This window comes from Tamandua tetradactyla, chromosome 15 (genome assembly GCF_023851605.1).
Source record: "Tamandua tetradactyla isolate mTamTet1 chromosome 15, mTamTet1.pri, whole genome shotgun sequence".
NCBI lineage: Eukaryota > Metazoa > Chordata > Mammalia > Pilosa > Myrmecophagidae > Tamandua > Tamandua tetradactyla.
The window spans coordinates 46,356,013-46,375,214 of record NC_135341.1 but is presented as its reverse complement, the minus strand read 5'-3'; the positions used below and the strand labels follow the sequence as shown (position 1 = coordinate 46,375,214).

General features: G+C 40.9%; 1 pseudogene; it reads right to left on the bottom strand.

The window, feature by feature from the left end:
• Positions 1–2,186: 2,186 nt before the first annotated feature.
• Positions 2,187–19,202, bottom strand: part of LOC143656814 (zinc finger protein ZXDC-like) — a 29,078-nt pseudogene continuing 12,062 nt past the window's right edge.

Below are 19,202 nucleotides of genomic sequence, written 5' to 3'. Positions count from 1 at the left end.
ACTGCAGAGGGAACGCTCTTATTTCAGTCTGAGCTAAACTGTGAGCAACTTCTGATCATAGTTTCTCAGCTGTGTGCCAATAGAATTAGCTGCAGAGATGTTTTTTCTTTTAACTTAATTCAGAAGCTAGAATTGGGGACTTGCAAAGAAATGCGTGATCTTCAGAAAGCTAAATATAGCATTACTGTAATACCCTGTGATCACACTTCTAGATATATACCCAAAAGAATTGAAAACAGGGACTTGAACAGATAACTTGTACACTGATATTCATAGCAACATTATTCACAGTTGCCAAAAGATGGAAATAATCCAAGTGTGCATCACCAGTTGAATGGAGGGTGGTGCAACAGTGGTGCAGTGGCAGAATTCTCACCTGCCATGCCGAGTCCCGGGTTCGATTGCCGGAGCCTGCCCATGCAAAAAAACAAAAAAAACAAAAAACCATTGAATGGATAAACAAAATGTGGTACATACATACAATGGATGTGAAATTCTGATATATACTACAGCAAGGATGAAGCTCAAAGACATTATGTTGAATGAAATAAGTCAAAGGCAAAAGGACAAATATTATACAGTTTCACTTATATATCTAGAATAAATGAAATATCTAGAATAAATGAGTTTATAGTGACAGAAAGTAGATTTATAGGTTACCAGGGACTATAGTAGGTAGAGGGGAGAAGGAGGGGTGGAATGGAAAATGATTGCTTAATAGGTAGGGAGTTTCTGTTTGGGTTGATGAAAGTTTTGGTGATGGATAGTGGTGATGGTAGTCCAATAACATGAATGTACTTAATACCACTGAATAATATGTATGAAAGTGGTTAAGATGAGAAATTTTGCCTTGAAAGTATGTTGCCACAGTAATTTTTTTTTAATGTATGGCATATTCCCTTAGAAAAGATGACTTAAAATCAGAGGCCCAGTTGGATGTTTCTACCAGTACCTACCAAAAGATTGGGCGACCCCACTTCTCAGATGATGCCTGGACACTTGGATATGGGGGCATGTGGGGGCACATTTTGCCCTGAAGCAGCTCATGGTTTCTGTGACTCTGTCCCCTAGACCAACCACAGTGGGATCTGGATCTATTCCAGAATTTACTCATTATTCCATGAATGAGTACTGGGTACCTGTGATGTGCCCGGCACTTTTCTAGGAACTGGAATTTGATGCTCAGTTTCCCAGACATAGCAAATGACATGAGAGGGAATCCTCTCCTCAGACTCCTTAGCCACAGGAAGGGGGTTGTGGGTCTTGTGACCTTGGCCCCGGTGTGTGATGTGGCTACCATGGGCCAGGGTATTCTGGATTGGCCATGATCCAGAAAATCTGTGTGTCTCGGCCCTACATCACACGCCTGACCATCCTCCTCACTGGCCCAAATGCCCACACCTTCCTCTCCCAAAGCCCTACTGGTGAGGGGTATGAAGGATGAACTAGCCAGACGACAGTGGGCCAAAGACAAGCACTACAAGTTTTCAACCTCCTTTTAACTGTAAAACAAGGTTTATTCAATTACTAGATTAGGTAGGAAACATTCAAATGGGATAATTGAGGAGAATGAAAAAGAAAAAGGATTAAGTTGGAGGGTGTGGACAGGGTTAAGAAGCCAACAGGGGATGGTGAAGCACCTGGGAAGTCCTGAGGGGCGAGGGGAGAGTGCGATTACAGGCTACAGGAGCTGTGTAGCTAGGTCCTCGACAGAGGAGCATAGCACTCTGGCTAAGTGAGGAGAGGACATCGGAGGAGATATCCCAAACGCACACTGTTATCTTCCGTTCTCCTGCAAGCACCTCCCATAACTCAACCGAACAGAAACCAGGGTGAAGGATATCCCTCTGCAGTCCATGAGTGTCAGCCTGCTGGGAAGAGCAGTTGAAGACCATCGAGCACAACTTGCAAAGCAACAGTTCACGTTACTTGAGGCACTGCTCTGTCCCAGGTACCGTGCTAGACACCTGGAAACGCCTTCCCTCCTTTTATCCTCGGATAAAAATGGGTGCTTTGTATGAGCTCACATCTAAGATAAAGATCACATCTTAAAACTCTTGGAGCCTCAGAGACAAAAGCAACGCCCTGCCCAATGGGAGGCAGGAATGAATAGTTCTTTGTTAAACTAACTGAAATGAAAAGAAAGGGAGCCTCTGAACAGAATACCGAGTGGGAGGGGGCACCGTTTAACCAAACGCTCTCCCCTTGTTCCCGGCACAGCCTCTGTCCTGGAGTTCCGGATTCTGGTCTCCACTTCTGCCACGAACAAATTATATGACCCTAGGTAAATTATTTCCATGACTCCCTGTGAATTTATGAAACCCCATCTCTCTACCCACCTAAAGGAATGCTCAGTTTCTAGCAATTCAGTTCTGTTAACAGAGTGAATAGAAATGAATTACTTTTCACTTCCCAGTTAGGAGTTTCTAAAATTATCACACTGTCAGGGGAACAAAATTAGTCTAAGTCCCAAGTGAGCCATTAAATTAACAGCCCCACGAACTTAACTCTCCTTATTTGATTCATAAGACAGCTTGCATTTATAAACACCCTTCTTGGGGAGGGAAATTAAACAAGAGCTTGTCTAGAACTCTTTAGGTTGTCTTCTTGGGTCACCTGGTAGATTCACGTACTCTGATGTTTTTGAAACATTGCTATGTTCCCTGATTCCTATTGTGGGCTTTAGTAATTTGTGGTGGGTGTAAAGGTGACTTTCTGTGACTACAATTCTACAGCCACGTGAAATTAGAATCTGGTTGATCAGTTAGAACTCGGCTGACCTTGGCACAGGGTCTTTGAAGCAGTAAAAGGCAGGAACCCAAGCTCAGAGGAAGGGCTCATGTGCTCCCCAGGGGCTGCCCGCTCTGGGATTTCACACCCTGTGCCAAGTGACCAGAACCTTATTCCTCGACCCTCAGGCTTGTTCTTGTGTGAGTGCGGTGGACTGACCTCCCCAGGTGACAGAGCATGGGGTCAACCAGCAGTTAGGAGAGCTGAGCTTTGCTCCTGCTCTGCTAATTATCTGGTGTGTGGGATGGGGAAAGTCATCCCCTGCTTTTATATTCATCAGTGCTTCCAAATATTCTTCAGAGGATGCAGCCTAGTGTCCTCTCTGACTTAGCAGGCAGTACACAGCCCCAACGCAGACCTGCTCACCTGGCTCTGTCTCCAGCTGCACCGGCTATGCTGGACATCTGCCTGCTGCCCTCAGAGCCCTCTCCTGCGCGGCTCTGTGCACAGGTGCCAGTCATGCAATCTCCGTATCCTTGGCTCCCTGGTCTGCCAAGAGGAGACACTAATAATAGATGGGAAGGGGAGAAACTGGAATTTCTCCCCTTCTCTCTCTCTCTCTCTCTCTCTGCTTTGCATTGTGTCTCTGGCAGTGGCTGCATCTTTTTTGTGGGTCCAGCTCATGTCTTCTGGTGTCTATAATGCTCCACCTTGTCCTTCCAGCCCTATATATAGTAGCATCTTCCCACTGTTACTGACCTCTAGGTGGTCTCCCTCTCTCCTGTGCACCCTTCCAGACCTTCTGCCACCTCTAGTTCCCTGCACCACATTCCTGCCATGGGTTCTGCCCTCCTGCCTGGACGCTTCTAATTCCCCACTTCTCTTTTTGTTACTTAAATGGACTCTGCCACTTGCTCTTTTCATGGTCTTCTGCAAAGATCCAAATTGCCCCATGCTTTTCACCAAGTGATCCCTTCTCTCTTGGGTCTGGCCAGCCTGGAGCAGCCTGTCCTCCAGATTCCAGGAGACGGGTTTCTTTACAAAGCAAGCAAGTCCCTGCAGCGTGAGTCCAAGGCAGCATGAAGCCAATGCGCTTCTACGTTTCTGAATTTTGAAAAGCCCAGAGATACCATTGCTTGCACAAAAGGTCACTGCACATTTTAATCAAGCCACCTTTCTCTGCACGGCTGGGCTATGGCCTTCAGTAAAGATTTCCTGCGTGGCAGATTTTCTCTCCTCTTGGTTCACAATGACATTTGCTACAAGCGTCTAATAGACCTTGAAATTACCCTGGTAAGTTGTTTACTCTTCTCGAGAGTGGCGCTAGGTCCTGTGCAGTGTTTTTTTAGCACTGTCATTATTTTTAAGTAAGCCCTTGTACTTCCAAAGTGTGCTGTAGGCTCTGTAAATATTTTATTAGCCTTTGTAATTAGTCGTCACATCTCACCACCCTGCTGGGAAGTGGGTCAGTGTTACGATCCCCATTTTACCACCACCATGGAAGACAGCCACCCAGAGGTGGGAGAGAACTTGAATCTGAGGGCAGAAGGAAAGGCAGGGACTTTGCTTCCTGGAGTTTGTAGGAACTCAGTAGTACAAATACTAAACTCTCAGAATACTCTGTCCATCACCTGCAAAATGGGATGGTAATTCCTCTACACAGGGCTGGGTTGAGAATTGGGTGCAAAAAATACAGGGAAAGCAGTCGGCTTACGGAAGCTTATGGCACATCATAAGCACTCTTCCTTTGCCCCGTCCCTCCCTCTCTCCCTTCTCCTCAGTAATTACAGGAAGGCTTGATCCAGTGGGGAGGACCCGGCATAGTCACAGTTACCCAGGGAGTGTGGTCCGAGAATCCAACCTATAAAACCTCTTATTAGAGAGAATTTAATTCTTCTTTACGGTCACATATATGTTTATTTTACATATTTCCAGGGCAAAAAAAAATTCTTATAGAGCTGTTAAACTAGTTTCCTGGTTGTGATATTTAAATCCTTTCTAAATTGCTTTTATTTGTTTCCTTGATCAACCAAATATTGAAATAAGTGCATTAAAATCTCCTATCATTGTGATTTTATCAAGTTCTCCCTCCATCTTCAGGAGATTTTGTTCTATGTTTATGTTTTACAATACATAAAGGCCTATGGCTGTTTTAACTTCCTTAAGGATTGTATCTTTTATCATAAACAATCTAGATTTTTTCCTTTGTTTAATCGTTCAGCCTTGAATTAAACTTCATATTGAACTCTCTCCTTTCTTGTTTTTTTAATTGTTTACATTTGCCTTAAAGTCAACATTGAAATCCATATTTCTTCATTGTTTACTTTTAGGTATGTCTCTTAAGGATGAAAAGCTTGCTCTTATTTTAAAAATGATCTGAAAGTTTTTTTAAAAGGAAAATTCAGCCCATTTATGATTATTGGCTTAAGATATATTTCCTTTCTTTTCTTTTTAATGCTTTTTGGTCTTGATTTACCTTTTATCTAGCATGTGGCCTAAGCAATTTTTTTTTCCCTATATTAACCCCTCATCATCATCAATAATTTGTAGTTATCATTATGTTAGTGGGTGGTTTCCTATCTTTGTTATCATATTTAAGCCTATATATTTCCATGAGTGTATAAAATTAAATAATGACCATTCTTTCCTCAACAAGACTTTTTACCAGCTCAGTCTCCTTCACCTCTCACTGTGAGGGGAAGCTTTGAAGCATTTTTTTGCATGTTATTTCCTTGCACCTTCAACTTCTAGTTTTGCTGAGATAGCCCAGAATAATACATTCTAAACCATTAATTTTCCCCTTAGAGTATCTCTTTTCAGTTTCAAAAATCTTGCATTTATATTTACTTTGCATTTCCATGATATACTATGGTTTTCCATTCAGACTTTTATTTTAAAGGGTCATTTAATTCATTTTGTTGTTGTTGTTGTTGTTGTTGTTTTTATTTATTTTTTACTGAAATGTGTTTAATCAGCTTTGTCTTAACTAGGAGCTGCCAGAAAGCAGGGCCTGAGACTAGGGCTTGTTGAAGAAGTGATCCAGGAGTCAGCACAATGACAGGGTGTGAAGCAGGAAGGAGGGAGAGGCAATACGGAGATGCCTTGTTGCTTGGCCATGGCTTCGGGTGACTGGTCTCTCTGTCCTGGTGGACTGCCTGTGGAGCTACCAGAATCCTGACTCAGAACTGTCTGTCCTGGGGAGAAAAGGGAAGGATTTGTCCACTAGGGCAGGACTCCCATTGGCCAAAGTTATATGCCTCATGGCATATTAACTTCTTACATTTCCAGATTGCACCTACATGAGAAGTGAGCAGGTTCCCACGGTGGCTCCTGCTTGGCCTTCACAAAGAAGCCCAAGGGCATGAGTAAGAGACGTTGGGTGTGGGCCTGAGGTAAGGCACTGTCAGGTTGCACCTGCAGGAAGTCGGTCAGAGCCTGCACCAAACTGGTCACCACAGCCAAGATTTGAATAATAGGCAGAAGCCACCTAGACAATCTGAAGCAGCAGTGCATAGAGGGTGTTCAATACAAATGTAGTGCTTGCAAATCATTACTCAATTAAATAATACCAAAAGGTTCATGGATAAAGAGTTGTACCCTCCTATCCCAACTCTTACTGCTCCTCAAGACTGCTCCTGAGAACAATTTATTTTTACCTTTTGATTTGTTTTCTCCAGATATTAACCTGCACATTTCAAAATACTTTTATTTTGCTAGTTTTTTTTCTTCACCAATTTTAGGCTTGATCTATTGCTACCCTATTAAAATAGTTCAAAATTTTGTTGTGATACCAGCAAATTGCTCTTCCCTGCTCCATTCTTCAAAAACATTTACAAAATTACTTTTACTTTATAATAAGCAATGTTTACATTAATGTGACAGTCAATAATGTCATTGTAGGGAGCAAGTAGATGACTATATTTCTTTCCTGTACAATGTTTTGTTTTCTGGAATTAATTAATTTCCAGAATTAAGGTTTGCCTGGTTTTTATTCACTCACCTGGTTTTTATATACTTATGTTTTTCCCACATGCTGCATGTGATCTACCAGTATAACTGATGCCTACCAGTTACTATGTTTCGAATGCTCCAGTAAACAGTCTTCCTTTGTTCCCTTTTGATCTCTCTTCTGGAGGCTTCATGCTTCTGCTTCAATCTGGGTGGGCTGGCCCCCAAAATCCTCAGCCAGAGACGCCCTGCTGTACTCTCTTCTGTTGGACACCATTTCTTGGCCCCCATGTCTTCCTCTTTCTTGGTTTGCTCCCTTAATTTACTGCGGTACATCCATCAGTGGTTTCCTATGAAAGGATGCCTTGTAGGTACTATTCTTTAGTCCAAGTCTTTATTTTTCTTTTACTCTTGAATAATACTTTGTCTGGTAGTAGAATTCTAGATTGCATATTATTTTCCCTGAGAATTTTTAATGTGATTCTATACTTAGTCTTCCAGCTTCCAGTATTGCTTTTAAGAAGACCTATGCCTTTTTGACTCAATCTCTATAATTTTGTTTCTCTCTGGAGGATTTTGGGCTCTGGTATACTTATGATATTCTGAAATTTTACAATTTTATGGTGAGAAGGATACTTTTTCACTCATTGTACTGAGTCCTTACTGTGCCTGTTCAATCAGAAACCTCATGTCATTCAGCTCTGGAAAATTTCCTTGAAGTATTCCTTTGACAATTTATTCTCAACTATTTTCTCTCTTTATGGAACTTTTATCATTTTGATGTTGAGTGTTTTGAGTTTATCCTTTAGGTCTCTTATCTTTATTCCTATTTTTTCATCTCTTTTCAGAATGTCCTAATCTTATTTTATAGATACAACATTTTATTTTATCTCATATCTTCTCCACCTTTCATAATAGGCAGTTGTACCTGTTTGAAACTTTGTGTACCCCAGAAAAGACATTTTCTTTAATCCTCATTCAATAATGTTGGGTGGGATCTCTTTGATTAAGTTGTTTCCATGGAGATGTGACCCATCCAATTGTGGGGAGGACCTTTTGATTAGGTGGTTCCCATGGAGATGTGCCTCTATCCATTCAAGGTGGGGTTGCTTACTGGAGTCCTTTAAGAGGGAACCATTTTGGAAAAAGCTTTAGAGCCCTTAGAGACAAGAAGCCAGGAGAGAAAGCTAACAGATGTTCCCATGTGCCTTCCCAGCTGACAGAGGTGTCCAGAAGTCAAAGATCCCAGCAAATGCCAGCCATGTTCCCAGCTGACAGAGTTGTTCTAGATGGCATCAGCATTTCTTAGTGAAGGTAACCTCTTGTTGGTGCCTTAATTTGAACATTTTCACCTTAGACTTGTAAACTTGCAACTTAATACATTCCCTTTTTAAAAATCATTCCACTTCTGGCATATTGCATTCCGGCAGAAACCAAAACACTCGGCAGTTATGGCTCAGTGGCAGAGTTCTTGCCTGCTGTGCTGGAAACCTGGATTCGACTCCCGGTGCCTGCCCATGTAAAAAAAAAAAAAAGGTAGAAAAGAAGAAAGATTAAAAGGAAAATTGTATATGGCAGTTTTAGTCTATTCTTTTTGTAAAGATATTTCCTAAAAACCCTACCAAGCAAAATGTGCTTATATCTCAGTCACTCAAGAGAGCAATCCACGTGGCCAACTCTAGCTGCAAGCAATACTGAGGAGGTGACCACTGAAACTTTGCAACCCAGATAGAACCAGGCCTCTCAAGTATAAAAAAGGGAGAGTGGAAATTAACAACCACCTGTCTCCAGTGATCCTTGACTGTCTATTTATATTTAAAAGTGAGAAACTAAAAGTTTGACTATTCATGGGTCGAGTTGCCAACCATAGGACTTTCCTGCAGATCCTGGTCTTAGAGATCTGACCATTTTGGCCAAGTCTGCAAAATGTCAGCTTTTAGTGTCCTCACTGATGATTTTTGGCCACATAAAATACCATTCAAACCTTTTTTACTATGAATCAATTTACTAAAGTTACCATTTTTAAACCCTTGTTCTTAAACTTTAAGGTTGCACTTCTAAATCTTATTATTCTATTTTATAAATCTTACAGATCTTAGCAATCACCTCTAAGGGGCCTTTGAATGATGTTTGAAATAAATGTTTTAAATGCATATACAAACTTAATATATCCAGTTTTATTTTTAAATTCTTATTTTTTCTTAATTAATATACAATACTCTCCTGTGCATGTAAATATTCTTATGCATTTAAAATATTAAATTTATAAATATTTTGAATCTAAAGTTATCTTAAATGTTCCAAGTCAATCTAAAAGTCACAAATCTAAAACAATTATTTAAATGCACATTTTAAATTCAAGTTCAATGTTCTCTCTTTATAATAAGCCAAATTCTAGATTACAAATTCCAAATGTGAAAAATTCCCTCTTAATAAAAAATATCGATACTCTGATTTTTATTCCCTTAAGCCTTTCTATCCTTAATTCTAAATCTTATTGTGGTTTAAGAGGTCAAATTCTGCCTCAGGTAACCACAGTTATTTTCTATTAGAGATTTTGCCAGGGCATGAGACTTGGAGCCGCAGAAACCCAGAACAATCCTTTCTGCCACCCTTACTGTCACACTGAATCCCTCATCATGAGGTTGAATCATATGAAATCATCATTTGTGTATAGTCTCAAAGATGTTTGAATATTGATTCAGCCTAATAAAGACATCTTATGGGCTTCTAAACACAAAGAGGAAGTACTCTCAGACCTTTTATTACCTAATTCTCTAGGCCACATAGTACTTACACATATGTAAAACAACGTTTGAGTAAACTTGAGCTTTCTTCATGAAGTGATTTTCAGGAGGTCATTCTACGTTTATCTCTTCTTGGCTGAGTATCAAATGATACCTTTTAACTTTGACATGTACTCATTTCTGTAATCTTTATTGACCCAATGAATCAGTCAATGATACTAATATTATAGCAGGATGAGTAATGATCCCCAAGAGGGGCGTATAATATCCAATGTCTTCACAGTAACTTTTCAGTCTGAGGATATTTATTCTTTCCAGAGATTTTTGCTTTAGTCTCTTGCCTGTGGAACACATAACTGACCACTAGTCTACTGGGAAGGGTTGGGAGAAGAAGGCACTGCAGGTGGTCCCTCTGTTTAAGATGCAAATTTTTACTTATTTTTTCCTTTTACTTACTTCGGTCATTATTTCCCACCCTCACTCTATCTGGTGTCCTCTGCATTCTGAGTCTTTCCGAGTCAATCTATTCACGCCTCTTTCTGACACTGTGGGATGGAAGAGATGGATGAGATGGCAGACATCTTTAACCTTTGCTCTCCCTGGTGCTTTTGAGTCCTGAGACCCTTAAAGGTTCTATAGAGTGAATTTATTCTATCATCTTCCACCCACTTTTTGATTTCCAAACAACTATTGAACTCTCTTTTCTTCTGTTGTTTCCTCTCCTGTCTCTTTGTCTTTGTGTTTTGTTTTGTTTTCCTTTTTAACTTTATTTACAATCCTTTAAGTTGGGTCACAGGAAAGATAAATAGTAAGTGTGTAGCCAACTCTTAACTGGAAGTCCATCCATTTAGATTTGACTGTGAATTAGAAGAGTCTGCTTCTCACTATTCTAATCCTCTCCTGCAATCTTTGATCTCATTTGATTTTCATTTGGTTTGAATTCTTCTGTTGTAATTTCTCCTTAGATAAGATGCCTGAGTAGGATACTTTTGAGCCTTTGCATGTCCCAAAATGTCATTCTTTAGCCCTGACATAGAAATGTGTCTGGCTTTTATACTACAGTCCTTTTCTTTCAATCAGGTTCCACTGAGAGCTAAAAATGTAGTTCTGGTTCCCAGAGCTACAGATGAGAAGTCTGGTCCTCATTGATTTATCTTTCCTTTGTAAGGAAGCTTGCAAAATTCTCTCTTTGTCTTTGGAATGGATAAACTTAGATATCTAAGACTGTTTTTTTAATATTGATTTTGTTCTTAATTTCTTTATTAATTCTTCCTTTTATTCAGTAAGTCCTTAAAATCTGAACATCTGAGAAGTTTTTTCTTTTATTCAGCTCAGAGAAGTTTTCTTCTATTATTTCTCAGTTACCCTTCCTCCACACCTTTCACATCTCATTTCACATATCATTTGCTCCTTAGATTTCCTGTATCTGCTATCCAGGTGTCTTGTTTTTCACCCATCACTTTATTTTCTTTGTATTATTACTCACTGTGGTGAGATACTTTTTCCTTTTGATCTTCCAAACCAGTTAGTCTGTTCTTAGGAATGATTGCTATCATTTAGTGTCATTATTAAAGTTTAAATTCAGAAACCATATTTTTTGGTTACAGGCCTCTGGCATTCTATAATTTTGTCTCTTTTAGAGTGCTCACTATTTTTCAGAAAGTTAAGTTTTCTTCTGGCTTTTTAATGAATTTTGCCTCAATAGGAACCACGAGTTGTTCCAAATCCTCTGTGACGGTTTGGAGGATTTATGGACCCCAGAAAATTATGTTCTTAAAATTAATCCCTGCCAATGAGTGTGGACATAGTGTAAATAAGATCTTTAGGTGAGTAGGTTCTTAAGTTGAGATATGGCCCACCTCATTCAGGGTAGGTCTTAATCCGTTTACTGCAGTCCTTTTTAAGAGGATAAAATTCAGAGAGAAAACCACAGAAACAGACAGAATGCTACAGAAGCCAGAAGCTGGAAGCAACAAAACCCAGAAGAGAAGGGACAGACCAGCAGATGCCATCATGTGCCTTACTTGCCATCTGACAGAGGAGTCCAGTATTGCCTATAGCTGGTCTTCAGAGAGAAGGTATCATCTTGATGATGCCTTGATTTGGACATTTTCATAGCCTCAGAACTGTAAGCTTGTAAATTAATAAGTTCTCATTGCTAATATATTGCATTTCAGCATCTTTAGCAAACTAAAACAGTGTTCTACCCCTCAAGTTCAGGAGCCCTCTATGTTTGAGCTTTATTGATTTCCCCACCCTTCTGTGTGAGTTTCACAGCAGACACCTGAAGTTAAGAACTGTTTTGGTTTGCAAGCTACAGGAATGCAATATAGCAGAACTGGAATGGCTTTTAAAAGGAGGAATTTAATAAGTTACAAATGCGCAGTTCTAAGCCTATAAAAATGTCCAAACTAAGGCATTCAGGACAGATACCTTAACTCAAGGATGGTTAATGGGTCAGGACCACCTCTGTCAGCTGGATAGTCACATGGCTGGCATTTGCTGTTCCCTTGCTCCTAGACTCCATTGCTTTCAGCCTGTGTTCCTTTGGGGGTTCCTCACTTTGCTTCTCTGGGGTTGGCTTTCATCTCTAAGCTTCCCTTGGTTCTCTCCAGATTCTGGTTTGCTTAACGTTTCATGGCAATGTCTGCTGGGCTCCAAGTATCTCGAAACATCTGTGTCTCTGGTCTTCAAGTATTAGCATTTGTGTCAGCTCGGGGCTCCGTTAACTATCTTGTTTCTCTCTCTGTTGGCTCTCGTTTCTCAGCTCTAACTCTCTCCAAAATGTTTCCTATTTTAAAGGATTCTGGTAAACTAATCAAGACTCACCTGGAATGGGTGGGGTCACATATCCATCTAATTCAAAAGGTCATACCTGTGATTGGGCATGGCACATCTCCATGGAGATAATATAAACAAAAGTTTCCACCTACAATACTGAAACAGGATTGAAAGAAACAGCTGTACCCCACAAGATTGGATCAGGATTAAGATATGGCTTTTCTGGGGAACGTAATACTTTCAAACCAGCACAGGAAGCAAAAGACAACAGGAGACAGAAGACCACACAGATTTTTTTCCAGTGGCTTTACGGCAAATGAGCTGACAAGGTGTGAGCTATCTGCCACAGGGAGGGGAAACATCTCTCTGTTTCCACATTTCTACTAGTACCAGCTGTTAGCCTAAACACCTCCTTCCTATCCATAACTTCCAGGAGGCCCCTTGGAAAACCAAACCTGCCCCCCTCACACAGCAGTCCCGTGATTGTCCTTGCATCTATCCTCCAGCAGCTGCATTCCTACCATAGCTCCCCTTACCCAAATTCCCCCCTCCGGTAGTTACAGCCCCAGCGGCTACAAGCTTGTTATAACTCCCCACTTAGCCTACCAATTTCTCACTCCCAAGCGATACAGTGAAAACCCACTTCCCTTTCCCTACACACACCAACCATCCTATAAATCTGTACCCCTTTCCTTGCTCAGGGCTTCTTAGGCATCAGCCTGCCTACACATAACTTCCCAATAAAGCTCCTTTACTTGAGTTTTGGTCTCTTCTTTTCCCTTCCAGTTGAGAAACCTACCACCAGCAAGTGGATAAAAGTCATCTCCCATCTCAAATCCTTGGAAAAATTATCCCAGTGGCACTGCCCCATCCAGGTCTCCAAAGTTGAACAGGATTAAGGGGCGAAGGCTCTGTGAAGAGATGATAGAAGTTCTGGGGTACAGATGACTGTCCTGCTACAATTCTCTTTTCAGTATCCACTTGAATGACACTGTGACCTGGAGACCATTGACCCAGAGAACCAACCACATAACTGCAAAGTTTCCTACACCCACGTAGACAAAACCTCACAGCTTTGAAATGACTCAGATGGGTAGGTAGCCCCAGAGGCACTAGGCAAGCACACTATTATGTACGTGAGCGTATGTGTGTGTGTTTAACTTGTACTTATGTGTTTTTCCCTAAGTAGACCAGGAAGCTGTTTGAAAGTAGACACTGTGATGGATACTGTTAGATATCCCCCATGGTGCTTTGCACAATTTAGTGCCCAGGAAATACTTATAGAAACAAATGGATAAATGATAATAGAAAGAAAAGGAAACTAATATATCATAAAGAAGAGTGAATTAGGCAAATTATTGTAAGCCTAATGATTTTCCAAAACTAGGTGCCATTATTTTTGGTAGAATCCTTGTTTTTCTGGCCCAAATCTTTTGCTGCATCACTGCAAGGAGTCATGGCCAATTTTGAATATAAAGATAATGGCCTTCTCCAAGCTTCTAGATATTGGCATGCTTTGAAATCTTTGACACATGCAGAATTGTTCAAGTTTGTTAAAATAAATCAGCAGGAAAAGAGAAGCATATCCAGAGAACTATATAAGGAAGCTTCGTAAATACATCCAACAAAAATGTTTGAGTTTCTCAAATTGAGAACCTGATTACAAAAATCACATGTGCTCCAGAAAGTGGGGTGTTATCCCCATACTATGCAATTGCTAAAGCCAGACGCTTGTCCCACCTCTTTACATTCTTCTTCAAGATGGAGACAAAGAACAGCTAGGCAGAAAATTGGAGACAACTTGGGCTGTGTGGTCTTCACATAAAATGTTGTGGACAGGAGTGGTGGCAGGAACAAGAAGTCATGGTCCAGGGACGCTGTCTCTTTTTAGTCCTGGCAACATGTTAAAATCACCTGGGGAGCTTTGAAAATATACCAGTGCCCAGGCCTCACCTTCCAAAATATATGGGTTGGGGACCAGGCATCAATATGTTTCAATCTCCCTAGGCAAAGTAATGTGCAGTCAGGGTTGACCACCACTAGTTTATGAGCTGTCATTAACCCACTGCCAGAATATAGCTCTGAGAAAGAGATTCAAGTAGCCCCCCAAGGGGATGGAGAGTGAGACAGTAAGGCAAAATCAAGCACAATGGAGTATTGGATCAGTAATGTGGAAGGCAAACTTGAAAAATAGTGATATGAGGTTCAGCAGTGCTTTCTGGAATGGGGGTTAGAGTAAACTCCAAGCATTCCTTTTATAACAAAAGAAAATGTTTCCAGGCGTTTGCATTGTGCTCTCCTTCATAAGCCCTCTCCCCCATCCCCAGCTTACCCCTAGGTGCCAATACTGCAGAAGAGCATATCAAAGACATGCAAGATAAATTACAGAAGTGACTTGAGAACACGGAGTGAAAAAAAAGATGATAAGAAAATAAGACAGAGGAAAGACATACAAGGTAGAGAGCTGAAATCCAACATCAAGAGTTGGTGCTTCCCAAGGACAGAAAACAGGCAAAAATTGGATTTATAATTGAAGACAATTTTTCTGACCTTTTGTGGAGCTGAGTATGGAGATTGAAATTGCTTACCATGTTACATGATAAATAAATGAAAAGAGACCCACACCAATGTGCATTTTTTGTCAACTTTTTTTAGTTAACCTGATAATGAAACAACTTCCAATAAGCACCTTGCACAAAACACAGCCTGTTCAATCTTGTCTTCATTTCAGGTCTCACTTCCTATACTTAACTGCTCATTCTCACTGAACCTGCTGCTCCTAAACACAGCATATATTTTTACAATTCTGTATAACTGAAAATTCAGTTGCTCCAGCTTAAGGCCTTTTCCTTCAACGCTTTCCCATTCTCTCCCCTTTAAGTACACTTATCGTTCTGATTTTTTAACCTCGGTGTCTTAGTTTCCTAGGGCTGTTGTAATAAAGTACCATAAACTGGGTGACTTAAAATAACAGAAATTTATTCTCCTCCAGTTCCAGAGGCTAAAAATCCAAAATCAAGGTGTCAGCAGATTCCTTCTCTGAAATCTGTCCTTCCTTGCCTTTTCTGGTAGTTTGCCAGCAATCTGTGGCATTCCTGGGTTTGTAGCAGCATAATTCCAATCTCTGCCTCTGTCTTCCCATGGCCGTCTTCTCCCTGGTCACTTCTATCTCTTCTCTTTTTATTAAAACACCTACAGATCAGAGGCCTGACCTACTCCAGTATGATCACCTCTTAATTTGACTGATTTCATTTGCTACTACCCTATTTCTACCTAAGATCGCATTCTGTGATGACTCAGCAAACCCCCTTGTTGTTCCCCTCACTGGAATGAGTCTCTCACTCACCTTACTCCCCTCATTACACTCCACTTCAGAATTAGAGTTGCTCTCCTCCTCCCTGCTTGACTGTGAGTCTCTTGAAGCCAGGAGCCCCTGCTCTGTCTGATACACACAGCACCTAGCACAATGCCTGACACAACAATGCTTGCTTCATGGTCAGGCTTCCATCTCAAAGGGATTTCCCTTGCAGTTTACTAGAATACCCTTTTCTCTAGAGGGAATAATGGGCATTAAATTGAACATCAGTGAAAGCCTGCTCAGAAACTACTTGCCTGGACCATGGAGGGAAGGCCTCTCCACCTGGTGGGTGACTCCAGCTGCTTACAGAGCAAGTCTGAGCCAAGCTGAGCCACCACACTTGGGTGGTCTGGTGTCCCTCAGACCCATGTCGTGTGTCTCTAAAAACCAAGTTGGCTGGGCCTCCGTTTCCTATAATGGTGGGTCCACAGTGTTGAGTTCACTTCCTGCTTACCATCTTGCAGAAATCATGAGAAATGTGATTGCTAAAATAACACAGCAGGAAGAGAAAGACCATGCAAAGCTTTGATTATTAATAAGATAAGTAGAGAATCAATACCAAAAAATTATATAAACCATGCCGTCCCCCCTTGCCTCTCCTAAGAATATTACAATAAATCTTCACAAAGTGTTTAAAAAACATTTGTCAGCCTAAGGGAAAATTCCCTGTGTATAATTTTTTCTGATGCTGTGAGGATGTTTTCTACAAAGTTATCAGGGCTTATTTGTCTCTAGGAGGGACTCTCTTACAATACATCTGCTGATTCAGGTGGCTTTGGGATTGTCTGAGCTCTCATACTCATGATTTAGTTCTCACAACCAACCATTTAGACAGATATTACTGTCACCACTTTACAAAGGAGGAAACTGGGACTCAAAGAGATGACATGTCCCATCCAAAGTCACACCGTCCCTCAGTGAGAGCCTCAGAATGCACACACAGAGCTGGGGTCTCCATATCTGGGGTTCTGTCTACCATCCCAGGTTGTCTGTGAGCTTGGCGAAAGGAAGAGGAAGGAAAGACCAGAGAATCTAGCTCTGTCCCTTCTTGTACTTCTCCATGGCTATTCCGTGCTCTCAGGATACATGGATCATGATCTGTACATCTTGGGTTCTTCACCACTTCCTTAGTTTTCCATGTGTAGATCACTGGATTAGAGACATTTCTGGACCAGTCCATTCATGGAAAAACATTTAAAACCCCGGCTCGTGGTGTACCATAGCCCTGGAGAACTTGTTTCAATTCATAGCTTCAGAGATTAAAATCTTCTAATCTGAGATTTAGCTTTTGACCTCTAGCAAGGAGAGTAAATAAGCAAACCCAGACAACTAAAGCACACCATACAGTCACAGAATCCCAGGCCAGCATTTTAGCAATTAAGGGTACTTGTCCATAAAGCACTTAAAAATCCATTTAGACTGTCCAAGTCAGTTCAAGGTCTTTAATCTTGGCTAAAGTGAACAAGACTGTTTTGTTTTCCATTTTAAAACAAGGATATTGGGAGAGAGAAAGTAAGACACTCAAGGCCAGAACTTTGGACCCAGTAATGTATAACAGCTGTAGATGCTGGTGAGACCTTTTGGTGATATTTTAAGTCTGCCAACACCAGCTCACTCTTTCATAGATTGAAAACAACACATTTCCTTGAAGTATACTTTTCTTTTTCATTCAAGGCTTGAAAATTCCTTAAGGGCAGGACCTGCACATTATTTTGCACCCTACAATGTATGGCTCATTCCATAGGAGGTCTCAGCAAATGCTTGTTAACAGACTGACCATTGGAAACAGTAGTATGTGCCCTCCCGAACAAGAACCTATAGCCCGCAGGCACCCCCTCTCCAGCCAAACCCCTTTCAATTTTGAAAAGCTTCAAGTCCTTTATTGAGTCCATGTTTTTCACATATTGGGTCTTCTATCTGGACCGTATTTCCATCTTTCTGCCTCTGTCCCTTCTTTCTCAGCTGAAGGGACACCTCAGAGGAGTTTCCCCTGGCCTCCTTGGCACTTACCTGGTTTATTTCTATTATACCAGTATCCCAGCAGTGAGTTTTGAAAGGCACTGATTGCTACATATTTCTCTATATTTGTATGTTTAAATGTCTGACATTTTCTCCACCAAATTCCATGAAGGCAGGGATAGCAAGTGCCCTGTTTATCTCTGTATCCCAATGCCTAGCACAAGCCCTGCCCAGACTGGGTACTGAGTTGAGCTGAACAACTTAGACATCAAGAGAACCAGGCTAAACAAATTTCAATTTATTCTCCTTTTCAGTTCAAGGTCTTAAAGCAAAATGTGCTCTTTAACCAACATGCCTCAGGCAACTAATTACACACTCAAGAACACACAACTCCAAGTTTAGTGGGAGTGACACTCCAAAGTATGGTTTCCAGGGGCCAAAGAAGAAACTCTGTGGGGATCTTGTCTGTATGAGGTTCATCTACAAGAGAATTTCCAAGACTAGGAGGTGGAATATGCTCTGTCTCTACAACAGAAAACCATTCAATGGAGCATTTAGTTCTTGTACAACTGGAAATTGTTCTCATTCCCTATACAGATAATTCCCCAAAGTTCTGGTCACATTTCCCTAACCAAGAGGTTCCCAAGAGGCCAGCCAGCTCGTATGTGTGTGTGTGTGTGTGTTGCCAGGTGTGGCACTGTTTAGTCAGCAGTGTGTTGAACTTCGGACCCCCCAGGAGACCAAACACTTCAAAGCTGTTTGGAGACCTAGGAATACAAACAAAGCATTGAGTTCAGAGTTCCTGACACTTCCTCGAGTTAATGCAAGTATCACTAAGGCACCACACTCCATTCCTCAACATAGGGAAATTAAGTTGCAAACACAGTACTGAAGCTCATAATACTAGCTCTTTGGACTTTATTTTTTCTTTTTGATCTCCCAATAAGTATGGGAGTTTTCCCTGATGGTTGCAGATTCCATGACTGGAGTACAATATTAAAACCAGGAAGCTGACATGAGTACAGTGTTTATGTATAGTCTTATGTCTATAGGAGTTCTATAGAAGTGTAGATTCTTGTAACCACCACAATCAAGATTACATTTGTGGTACCTCTTTATAGTCATAGCCACCCCCTACCTCCTACCATCTCTAGCCCCTGGCAACCACTAATCTGTTTTCCATCTCTAAGATATTGACATTTCAAGAATATTACATAAATGGAATCATACGGTATGTGATATTTGGGGCTGTTTTTTTTTCACTCAAAGCCAAATGCCTTTGCAATTCATCCAACTAACATATATCAGTAGGTCATTCATTTTATCGATGAGTATGAGAAGACCGTTCAACCATTCACATGTTGAGGGACATTTTGGTTATTTCCAGACTTTGGCTATTATGAATAGCACTGCTATGAACAACAGGTAGAGTTTGTTGTGTGGACAAAGTTTTCATTTCTTCAGGAGTATAATTGCTGAGTCATATGACAAGTGTATGTTTAGCTTTATAAGTCACTGCCAGACTATTTTCTGCCAGTAACATTTTCATTTCCATGAGCAATGAATGTATGAGACCTAGTTTCTCCACATCTATGCTAGCATTTGATGTTGTCACTATTTTTTATTTCAGCTATTTTGATATGGTTATAATGATAAGGCATCATATTCTTAATACACAT